The sequence below is a fragment of the Halichoeres trimaculatus genome, unplaced genomic scaffold (genome assembly GCF_033239565.1).
Source record: "Halichoeres trimaculatus isolate MK-OKI-2021-1 unplaced genomic scaffold, fHalTri1.1 fHalTri1_scaffold_11, whole genome shotgun sequence".
Classification (NCBI taxonomy): Eukaryota; Metazoa; Chordata; class Actinopteri; order Labriformes; family Labridae; genus Halichoeres; species Halichoeres trimaculatus.
The window spans coordinates 37,260,090-37,270,823 of NW_027437189.1; the positions used below are offsets into that span (position 1 = coordinate 37,260,090).

A 10,734-nucleotide genomic window follows, 5' to 3' on the forward strand; every position below is an offset into this window, starting at 1 on the left:
TGATTAGTTTACAGATTCAGGGATTTCTACAACATATGAACACGTAGAGCTTTGAAAATCTGCACACACTCAGTCTGAACATCTAGCTTTGGTTATTATAAATGATAAAATGATAAAAATAATGATAAAAAAATAAATAATGATAATGAAAAATAATGATAAAAATATGGGGGAAGAAGACTATCCCATCTTAAAACTGCTGCACCTTTCAAATGAACACCTGGTCAAATTCACCTATGGCTAAGCCCTGCCCTCGAACACATTGAACCAATCATAGTGTGTATATCCATTCCCTTACACCCTTACATTCTTTGTCTCTACATCCATTGAAAGGCATTGCAGAAAGTCAGTTTTCATTCGTTTTTATGGAGTTGTTCTGATATTTTAAGTTTAAAAACGGTCAAACTGTGTTCATGAGGGACATGTAACTCTGACACAAGCTATCCTGAGAGGCTGGGTGACTGGGAATATTTTTAACCCTTTCCTCAGACCCATCTGAACAGAGCAAAGTGTCTTCTTTGGATACAGTTGTGCAGCAGACCAGCATCAGCTCTGAATGAATCAAATGAAGAAGGATGTCTCCCTCTGCTCTAAGGTCAGCTGACAGAGTATCTCAGGCAGCAGGTTGGGACTTTGCTGTAAAGAAATATAAAGTTATCTTTAACACTAGAACCACCACTGCAGTCTGACGGACACTTTGGGATTTTCTCTGAGGTTGGCTAAAGTTAGACTAGCGTTAGCTCCTAGCTGTGTTGTTCATCATGTCTCCCTGTTTGTTGGGAGTTCATCGGCCTGTTTTGTTCTAGTTTTTGTTCTTTGGTGATCATACATCATTGTTGGCTGTTGTCCAAAGGGCTCTAGTTAAGCTAGCATTAGCTTCTGGAGCTTAGCTTCATTAGCTTATCTGTAACAGCTGAGATAACAAAGGTTGTCAAACGTTGTGCTGAATGATTCAGTGTAAATCCTGTAGCTTCAAACTAACAGAGACACACTCTTGGTAAAGATGGTAAAAGGAGGTTATATTTTTGTCCTGACCAATGCTGATCCTCTGTCTTGTTGTCTGAGATGCTGATGCTAACCAGATGCTGTTTATCAGGTTTGCTCTGGGAGCTATAAATTTAGTCTGAAGCTTTTTGTTGACCTTCAACAATAAAATGATTCATATCTCCCTCCAATGACGACTTTAGAGACTTTTGGTGACTGAAAGCTTAGCCACAGGTCAATTGTAGCTACCACATGTGTAAACTTTGGTAAACACTGTCCACGTAAGTGTAAAAAGAGCTTTACTAGCACTTCCTGTTCAGACGTTTCTAATAGAAGAAGATACATTCAGAAGCACAATATTTTGAAATAATCTGGAGATAAAGTAACTGAGAGGCTGCCTTCATGACCTCTTCTTTGCAGTTAAGCCAAGAATCCACTGCTACCCAGAGGGTGACTGGTTGGACACTTCAACTTTTGACTCCAGGGTTCCTGTGACCCGGTCTCTGAAGTTCAGTTTTAAACATACAGTATGCAGAGAGAAGCAGAAACATGACAGGGAGGAAATCGTCGGTGTACATCTGGTCTCTTTGGGGTCCATCTGACTTCATTTTGTTCTCAGAAAATGTCCTCAGAGCTCATTTTAACAGGATGAGGGACTGATGTGAAACCATGGAAACAAACCAGACAAAAACTCTGAATCACTCGGGCACAAATTACTCTGCTGCGTCAACCTTCTCCGTTCTGTTGTTTTTCTCTCTCTGCCTCATTCCTCTCTTCATTACCGCCCAGAGATGTCGAAACAAGGAGTGTGTTTCTGGATGAGGTGACTGTACGGAAAACAGGCTCTGTGTTTAAACTGGACTCATTATTCTGTGTCACATTCAGGGAGTTGTTATGAGCTCTGTGGCTTACAGCAGCTCGGAGGTTCCTGTTCTCTTCTCATCAGACATTTTCAGCAGATCAGACCTGTCAAACATCATCAAAACAGATGAGGAGCATTGTCTCAGCGTTGTGTTTAGATTTGAATAAAGTCTTTTACATCCTTAACAGCTCAATCAGATTAATTCATACCAGTAAAACTCACACAAAGACAACATTCAGCAGTAAGCATTGATTTTGTGGAGGGAGTCAGTCCATTCTGGGAGCAGAAAAGAGGGAATTTATTATTTCAAACTGATGATGTCTAGTATGTCTTCCATGAGTGAGCTACTACCTTATCGTGGTGGAGGGGTTTGCGTGTCCCAATGATCCTAAAAGCTAAGTTGTCTTCCGTAGCAATTAGGTCCTAGGGGAGGGATCAGACAAAGTGTAGCTCACACAGACCCCTATGACGAGAAACAAGAATGGTTCCAGGTTTCCCTTGCCCGCACGTGGGTCACCGGGGCCCCCTCCTGGAGTCAGGCCTGGGGGTGGGGCTTGATGACGAGCGCCTGGTGGCCAGGCCTGTTCCCATGGGCTGTTCGATGATCGACTTTGTGGTCGTGTCATCGGACTTGCAGTCGCATGTCTTTGACACTCGGGTAAAGAGAGGGGCGGAGCTGTCAACTGGTCACCACCTGGTGGTGAGTTGGCACCGATGGTGGGGGAAGATACCTGTCAGACCTGGTAGACCCAAACGTATTGTGAGGGTCTGCTGGGAACGTCTGGCAGAGTCTCCTGTCAGAATGAGCTTTAACTCCCACCTCTGGGGGAGCTTCAACTGTGTTCCTGGGGAGGTAGGGGACATTGAGTCCGAATGGGCTTTGTTCGGTGCCTCCATTGTTGAGGCGGCCGATCGGAGCTGTGGCCGTAAGGTGGTTGGTGCTAGTCGGGGCGGCAATACCCGAACCCGCTGGTTGACACCAGCGAGGGGTGCTGTCCAGCTGAAGAAGGAGTCCTATCGTGCCTTTTTGGCGTGTGGGACTCCTGAGGCAGCAGACAGGTATCGACAGGCCAAGCGGAATGCAGCTTCAGCAGTTGCTGTGGCAAAAACCCGGACATGGGAGGAGTTCAGTGAGGCCATGGAGATTGACTTCCGGACGGCTTCAAAGAGGTTCTGGACCACCATCTGGGATCTCAGTAGGGGGAAGCAGTGCACTGTAAACACTGTTTTCAGTGGGGACGGTGCGCTGCTGACCTCAACTTGGGAGGTTTTGGATTGGTGGAAGGAATACTTTGAAGACGGGTTGAGATCCTGCCCCAAGTGTAGGAGTTTAAGTATCTCGGGTTCTTGTTTATGTGTGAGGGAAGGATGGAGCGAGAGATCGACAGGCGGAACGATGCAGCGTCCGCAGTAATGCGGACTCTACACAGGTCTGTCATGGTGAAGAGGGAGCTGAGCCGAAAGGCAAAGCTCTCTGTCTACCGGTCGATCTTCGTTCCCACCCTCACCTATGGTCATGAGCTTTGGGTAGTGACTGAAAGAACAAGATCACGGGTACAAGCTGCCAAAATGAGCTTCCTCCGTAGGGTGGCTGGGCTCTCCCTTAGAGATAGGGTGAGAAGCTCGGCTATCCAGGAGGGGCTAGGAGTAGAGTTGCTACTCCTCCGCGTTGAGAGGAGCCAGATGAGGTGGCTCGGGCATCTGACCAGGATGCCTCCCGGACACCTCCCCGGTGAGGTGTTCAGGGCACGTCCTAACGGGTGGAGACCCCAGGGCAGACCCAGGACACGCTGGAGAGACTACATCTCTCGGCTGGCCTGGGAACGTCTCGGGATCTCCTGAGAAGAGCTGGACGAAGTAGCCAGGGAGAGGGAAGTCTGGGCTTCCCTGCTTAGGCTGCTGCCCCCCGACCCCAGATAAGTGGAAGATGGATGGATGGATGGATGGATGGATGGATGTCTGACATTTATTTAACATTTCACCAAACAGTATGAGCAGGCATCTGCATGCAGAAGCACTTTGCATTACTCTTCACACTGCGGGACTGGAATATGTCAGATTTTCAGTGGAAAGTTATTTTAGACTTAATCTGAGCCACATTCACCCAGCAAGTCCAAAGAAATTCTGCCCGGCAGACATTCAGCCCAGCCCATATTCTGCATTTTGAGGCATATCTGCCTTTTTTTAGTCAGATGGCCGATTAGGAACCAATTTAAAACTCTGATGAGTTGTTCTAAGAAGAAATGAAAGTCAAAGCAATGTTGACAAAATTCTCCCGTCTTCTGCGGCATGTTAAGACACATTTCCAGCTTTGTATGCGATACATTCATGTACCCTCAGTAACTTGAGAATCTGATGATTACACCAGTGTTTTCAATTTTTTGGATCCAGTCATTTAAAAATAAGCTGTGCTTTGATCCTGCTGACGGGTTTGAGATCCGGAGGATTTTAACTTCAAAACTACCTGGACTAAGTTAAATGGACTAAATAAGCTCAAGAGATATTCAAAGGATTAATTTTTACTATTTAGTGTTAATAACGCTCAAAACAAAAAAGGTGTGCAGATTCACTTTGTCACTTCTTCAGCAAAGTTTATCTCCAAACCCAAAAATCGGATCTGGGGAGAAAATGCTGATAGGGACATCCCTACTACCAAGATAGCTGGGCAGAATAGTGGAAATAGATTCCAGCAGCTCTGGTGTAATGTAAAGAAGTGATAAGAAAATCATTAAGCGTAAAGGCTGACGATTGAACTATTTCTATTCAATTCTCAACAGGAACTAGTTTTTGTTGTCCATCCCTTATCATTAGGGATAGACCGATTATGGGCTGGGCTGTTTATTGGGTGGGACAATTGTCGGCCAGGTGGGCCAATTAATGGCTGGGCCAATATTTTGCATTTTGAGGCATATTGGTAAACGGCAACTTTTTTTTGTTTAAATCCAACAGCTGATAAGAAATCAGTTCAAAACTGTTTTATTTTGGCTCCTGAACCTCTGTTTACAATACCCACCCAGCACATCAGCTGTTTGACCTGTTACTCTCTGACAGGCGCTACAGATCAATCAGAACAAGGACAAACAGACTAAGAAACCGTTTCTTTCCACAAGCCATCACTGCACTGAACACAAAGGGTCACTGACACACACACACGCACATACATATACACACACACTCACACGCACACACTCATGGAAATGTTCCACGACTGCCAAAACTGCAAAATCCTTTTCTGTACACTTCAACTTTCTTTAAAACTTGCACTAATGCCTGTTATCTTTTTTAATAAAAAGATTCTTGTGCAGATAGATTTTTTATATATTTTTAATATTTTACTACTGTGTTATGCATGGATGCTGCTTGAAATTTTATTGTACACTGTGCAATGACAATGACAAGGATTCTGGTTCTGATTCTTTTATACTGCCGAATGTTTCGTATTTGATACGCGAGCTTCAAAGACCTCTACCGCTACCATTAACTGATAAATAGTTTCCTTACAATCTTTTTATTTATTTTTTTGTTTTGTATTGTTTTTGTTTAAGTATAATCTACCCCCATGAGTATTATCATTACACTACAGGCATCCAAAGTTGTATTTTGGCCCTTTTTAAAATGGCTGCACTCATGAAATCATCCACAAACTTTTTATAGAAATATCATTGCAAATTTTCAAGAAGTTATGGTAAGAAAATCATCATCATTGTTACTCAACTTTTAAAATGAGTTTTATTATAAGAACGCATATTTACGAAAAACTTCACTAAAACAGTTGCTAAAACCATTTAGTTTGTCAAATGTGATACAAAAATATATCATGAACAAAATAATAAAGCGATATCTTAGTGGATTTTGTTAAATGGGCAAATGAACATCTCAGTGCCAAAAAATTAGAGTTTTCTGTTGATTTTTGGATAGGGCAGGCTTTACTGGGTTAAATACTAATAATTGATATCAGCATCAGCCCTGAAAACACCTCTATTAATCATTCGTCTGAATGTTATAAATGCACATTTTCAGTTTTACACTGACGTGCTGCTCGGGATCCAGCGGGCTTTTAACGCTGAGCAAAGTTTTATGATTTCAAGTTTGTTCTTAACGCAGACAGAACCAGAGTTACGCAGCTTTCTGAAGCAGGACCTGCTCTCATTCTGTCCTCCTCAGACTCCACAGGCTGACTCTGTGTCTCATCATTTCAGCTATCTTGGTGTTTTGATTGATGACTCTCTCTTTCACAGCTCATACTGAGCAGCCGGTGAGAGGATTCAGACTGAAAGAGGGTTTTATTTTAGAATCAGATCCTGACTTTCTCACCAGCTCTGCAAGCTGTGTGTCACGCAGCACTCAGGTTTATAGCTAAGGTTTCAGTCCTCCCTTGTCGCTGTCTGCCGCATGGACGTGTTGGTTGGTTCACAGACTTATAATCTGTGGTACCAGGAACTTTTCTTGTGGTCTGATGCAGAGGTAGGAGTGCTGTATGTTCTGCCTGATTTACTTATGACTAAAAGCTTGATTTGAATCTTGTTCCAGGTTTAAATTGATGATCATTTCCGTGGTACGGCCTGGGTCAAACAGCCTTGTGAACCATCAGATGGCAGCTGATCAGTTCAGAGACGTCGATCCCAAAGTGGATCTTTTCCTGAACCTCACAGAGCTCTGACCATCACTCTTTAAAATCCCATGTTTGGTTCAAACTAAGAGACCACTTTGCCCAAATGGTTGTAGCTAAAAATAAAGGTCATTACCCTGAGTTTCAAGGAGGTCTGATGGAGCTCCATGTGAGGTCAGGGACCCCAGCAGGGTCCATCTGAACAGGGCAGACAGGGACCTGGTTTCGTAGTATCTGTAGGAAATCTGTTGTGGATTCAAGGAAACACTCCTGCAGTTGCTCCTCTCACATCTTACTCTGTGTGTGTGTGTGTGTGTGTGTGTGTGTGTGTGTGTGTGTGTGTGTGTGTGTGTGTGTGTGTGTCTGTGTGTCTGTGTGTGTGTACAAAGTTCTCCTGCTGGGTTCAGCAGAACTTTCTCAGCTTCATTAGTGTTATTGGTTCAAAGCACTTTGTGGGAACATCTTCAAACAAACAAACATAAAAACAACACACACACACAGACACACACACACACACACACACACACACACACACACACACACACACACACACACACACACACACACACACACACAAACACACACACACACACACACACACACACACACACACACACACAAAAACACACACACACACACAAACACACACACACACACACACACATACACACACACACACACACACACACACACACACACACAGACACACACACACACACACACACATTTTCTCCTCATCTGTCTTCCTATCACACAGGCCCACCTTCCCCCAATCTCTCTCCCTCCCTCCCCCCCTCTCTCTCTCTTTGCTAATTTGTTTTTCAGCTCTTTCAGCGCCTACCTACACTCCTCTGTCAGCTTCACCCCCTCACATCCTGTCTCCATCTTTCTCCTCCACGTTTGTCTCTGTCTTACTCATTGTCAACGCTTTCATCTCTTCACATGCCTCTCCTCTCTCCTCCTACTTTCCCTGCTTGCTCACTACCTCACTCACTACCTCGCTCCCTTGCTCACTACCTGGCTTCCTCGCTCTGGTGTGTTGTTGGGCAGGCTGGGGCTCTGTGTGAGCTTGTAAGGAAGCTGGGAGAAGGCCAGGAACCAGCCCAGCACCTGTGAACACACACACACACACACACACACACACACACACACACACACACACACACACACACACACACACACACACAAACACAAACACTGAGGTGCACATAAAAGAGAAGCACCTGGACATATGGGCTGTACTACCTGGTAAATTCTGCCACCACTGCTCTGTGTGTGTGTGTGTGTGTGTGTGTGTGTGTGTGTGTGTGTGTGTGTGTGTGTGTGTGTGTGTGTGTGTGTGTGTGTGTGTGTGTGTGTGTGTGTGTGTGTGTTTGTTTGTGTGTGTGTGTGTGTGTGTGTGTGTGTGAGATGACGGTGCGACAGTCTAATCTGAGTGAACCGCTAATGTGACTTCAGACAAAGTACAGCCGACAGACACACACACACTCTCTTTCTCACACACACACACACACACACACATCTCCATAAGAACAAGGAGTTGAAGATGAGAGAGTTCTTTACTGTCAGTTTGAATTTTTCCACGCGTGATAAATCTGCTGTCAGATGACAGAGATGCGTCTTTACGCTCTGTTGAATGGACAAACTGATGCTCAAAGACTGAAAAACCTGCTCTTAGAGCCGAGCTGGCTGCAGTCGTTGTAACACAAAGGGGACCACGCATAGATGTGAGAGTAAAAGTCACAAAAGAGACAGGGCTGTAAAGTGACAATGACTACATCTGATTTAAATTCAGGTAAGGCTGGTATAAAATGCATCAGCGGCTAATTTTATCTTTTATGAGAGGGGAGGACACCCAGCTGGAGCTGTCTTGAAACTTTAGCACAGGCTCAAGTCTATGCCAGCAGCAGGGCCCAGTTTTTAGCTGGTGGAGTAGCCTGTGCAGGGGCCTGCAACCTTAGCTATCAGAAGAGCCTTTTTGCCCCCTCTTCCACCAAAGAATAGTGGTCTGGAGCCACAGAGCATAACACAGCTTTTAAAGTTTTATTCTATGTCTATTTTTTTCTTTTTGTTTTTTGCTTATTTCTCGCAGTATGTTTACACTAACAAGTTATTCAAACTTTTATTTTGATTCAATGATAAAAAACAGTATCACCTTGTACTTCAAGACAACCATGTAAAAAATAAACAAAAAAAATTAATAAGAATTAGATCAAGAATAACTTTCATTAATCTTAATGACCATATTTGCACAGGCCAGACGGAGCCACTAGCTGGAGGCTGAAGAGCCCACTCCTCAGATGCTCTGCTGCACACTGCTCTGCTGAGTCCCACCTGAAGCAGACAGCAGACCTGTACCTGTGTGTGAGCGCTACCTCCAAACAGCTGCAGGTGTCTGCACACTGAGAGCTGCTGCTGCTGCCGTCTCTGTTCCTCCAACGCTGAGTTTGTCTGTTTTAGTCCCAAAATTTCAAATGTGTCATCTGGTTTTAACACCAATGTGACTGAAAGAAATTCAGTTTCCAAAGCATTGAAGAAAAAAAAATCAAAGTGTTTATGTCTTCTTTTTCAGTCAAAACTCTATTGGGCTAAATCTGAGCCACATTCACCCAACAAGTCCAGAAAATGTCTGGAGAATTCATGATATTAAAGACAAAAATGATACCTTTTAATTTTTTACCAACAATTCAGGCACCATGTTTGTCTGTAATATCTTAAATGAGACCTTTTCTGGATTAGTCTGGTGGATGTAGCTTATATTGAGTCTAATTAGACTATTTCTACTAAATATAAAATATAACACTTGATTAGATTGAAGTTTTTGCCATGAGAAAAGTTTGCAGCATGTGTTAACACTAAAGATGATGTACTTTTGTACGTTTTAGAGTAGGTTTAGTCAAATAACTCATTTTAATGGTTTGAATTGTTTTTGTTTGACCTCATTACTCCTTGGGATTTGATTTTTTAATACAGGATGTGAGTGGAAACACAGAGTAGGTATCAGAGTAGTTATGATATGAAACGATCTGTAAAACCTTGGCCTTGTCGAATTCTGCAGGTGCATGCTGGGAAGGAGCGAAAAGCTGGTGTAGTGTTAGTGAATTCAGAACAGAGAAGAAACACAGGAACTTAAGACTTCTAGAGATGCACGGTGACACAGAGACCATTTAAAAGGTGAATGAATCAGCACACAAAGTGACCGTTCATTACTTTTAATCTGGGATTAGTAGGGCTCCAGTACGCAGGTATGAACCAGCAACAGTCAGACGAGGTTCAACCTGGAAACCTGGAGCCTCCACCGAACAGATGGAGTAAACGTGGCGTGCTGCAGCCTCACATGAGCCGCTCTTGTTACTCACATTAATGAAGGCAGAGGTTCTGTAGTGTTCGTGCCCTGCTCAGGGGGGACCGTGCCCCCCAGGTGTGAAGGAGCTGGTAACATGATGCAACAGCCAGAAAAACTTTGGCTTCCCGGTCGTGATATGGAAGCAAACAAAAGTTTTATCTTTTCAAACACATAAACTGATCATTGACATGAAATGTTTATGGATCAGATGTCAGACAGAGCTGCTTCGGTTTCTGTTCTCCCGCCTAAACGTGATCTCAGTGTCACTAAAGAACGATCTCACACGTCTCAGATGGAGAATTAAACAGCTCTACTTCTTTTTCTTCTTCTCCTCTGGCGCTGGCGGGGCTGACAGCTCTCTGGCAGTGAAGCTCTGAGTGTTTGGAGAGGGCATGAAAGAGGACAGCAGGTAAATGATATTCAAATGTGTCATCTCTTCAGAGAGAAAGCTCAGCGCTCCCTCCGGAGCGTCTGATGAATATTAATGTGCGCTAACAACAGGCGTGCCATGCCAGGCCTGTCAGGTCTGGAGACAGGTTTCAGGTTTGAGGGCAGAGAGCGGCGCTCCTCCACCTCTCTCAGCTTTGTCGACTTGTTTTCCCTCAGTGCTACACGGGCGCCGTGTCGCCGGGCTCAGGATTCCTCTCGCTTTGATATCTCTCCTTTGGTGTGTACTTCACAGGCTCTGTGGCAGCTCTCATTAACACTCCCTGACGAATGTTTTCTCCTCTTTCATGCCACCGTTCTACCTGCCACCCCGCCAGCGGTCCCAGGAGGACACAGCAATGAGGAGGACACACAGAAAGCTGCGCTTAGCTTCAATTAGCATTAATGCTAAAGTCTGATCCAGATGCGAGTTGACCGGGCTTTATGGGGCCATTATGATTTTAGAACAAAATAATTTGGACATGTTTGAGTCAGGAGGGGACAGAA

At 44.3% G+C, this 10,734-nt stretch overlaps 1 protein-coding gene across 3 annotated transcripts in view; it reads right to left on the reverse strand.

Moving 5' to 3' along the window:
• The window catches only part of prkcz (protein kinase C, zeta), a 169,339-nt gene that overhangs the window by 14,561 nt on the left and 144,044 nt on the right, over positions 1–10,734 (reverse strand). The window lies entirely within an intron of this gene.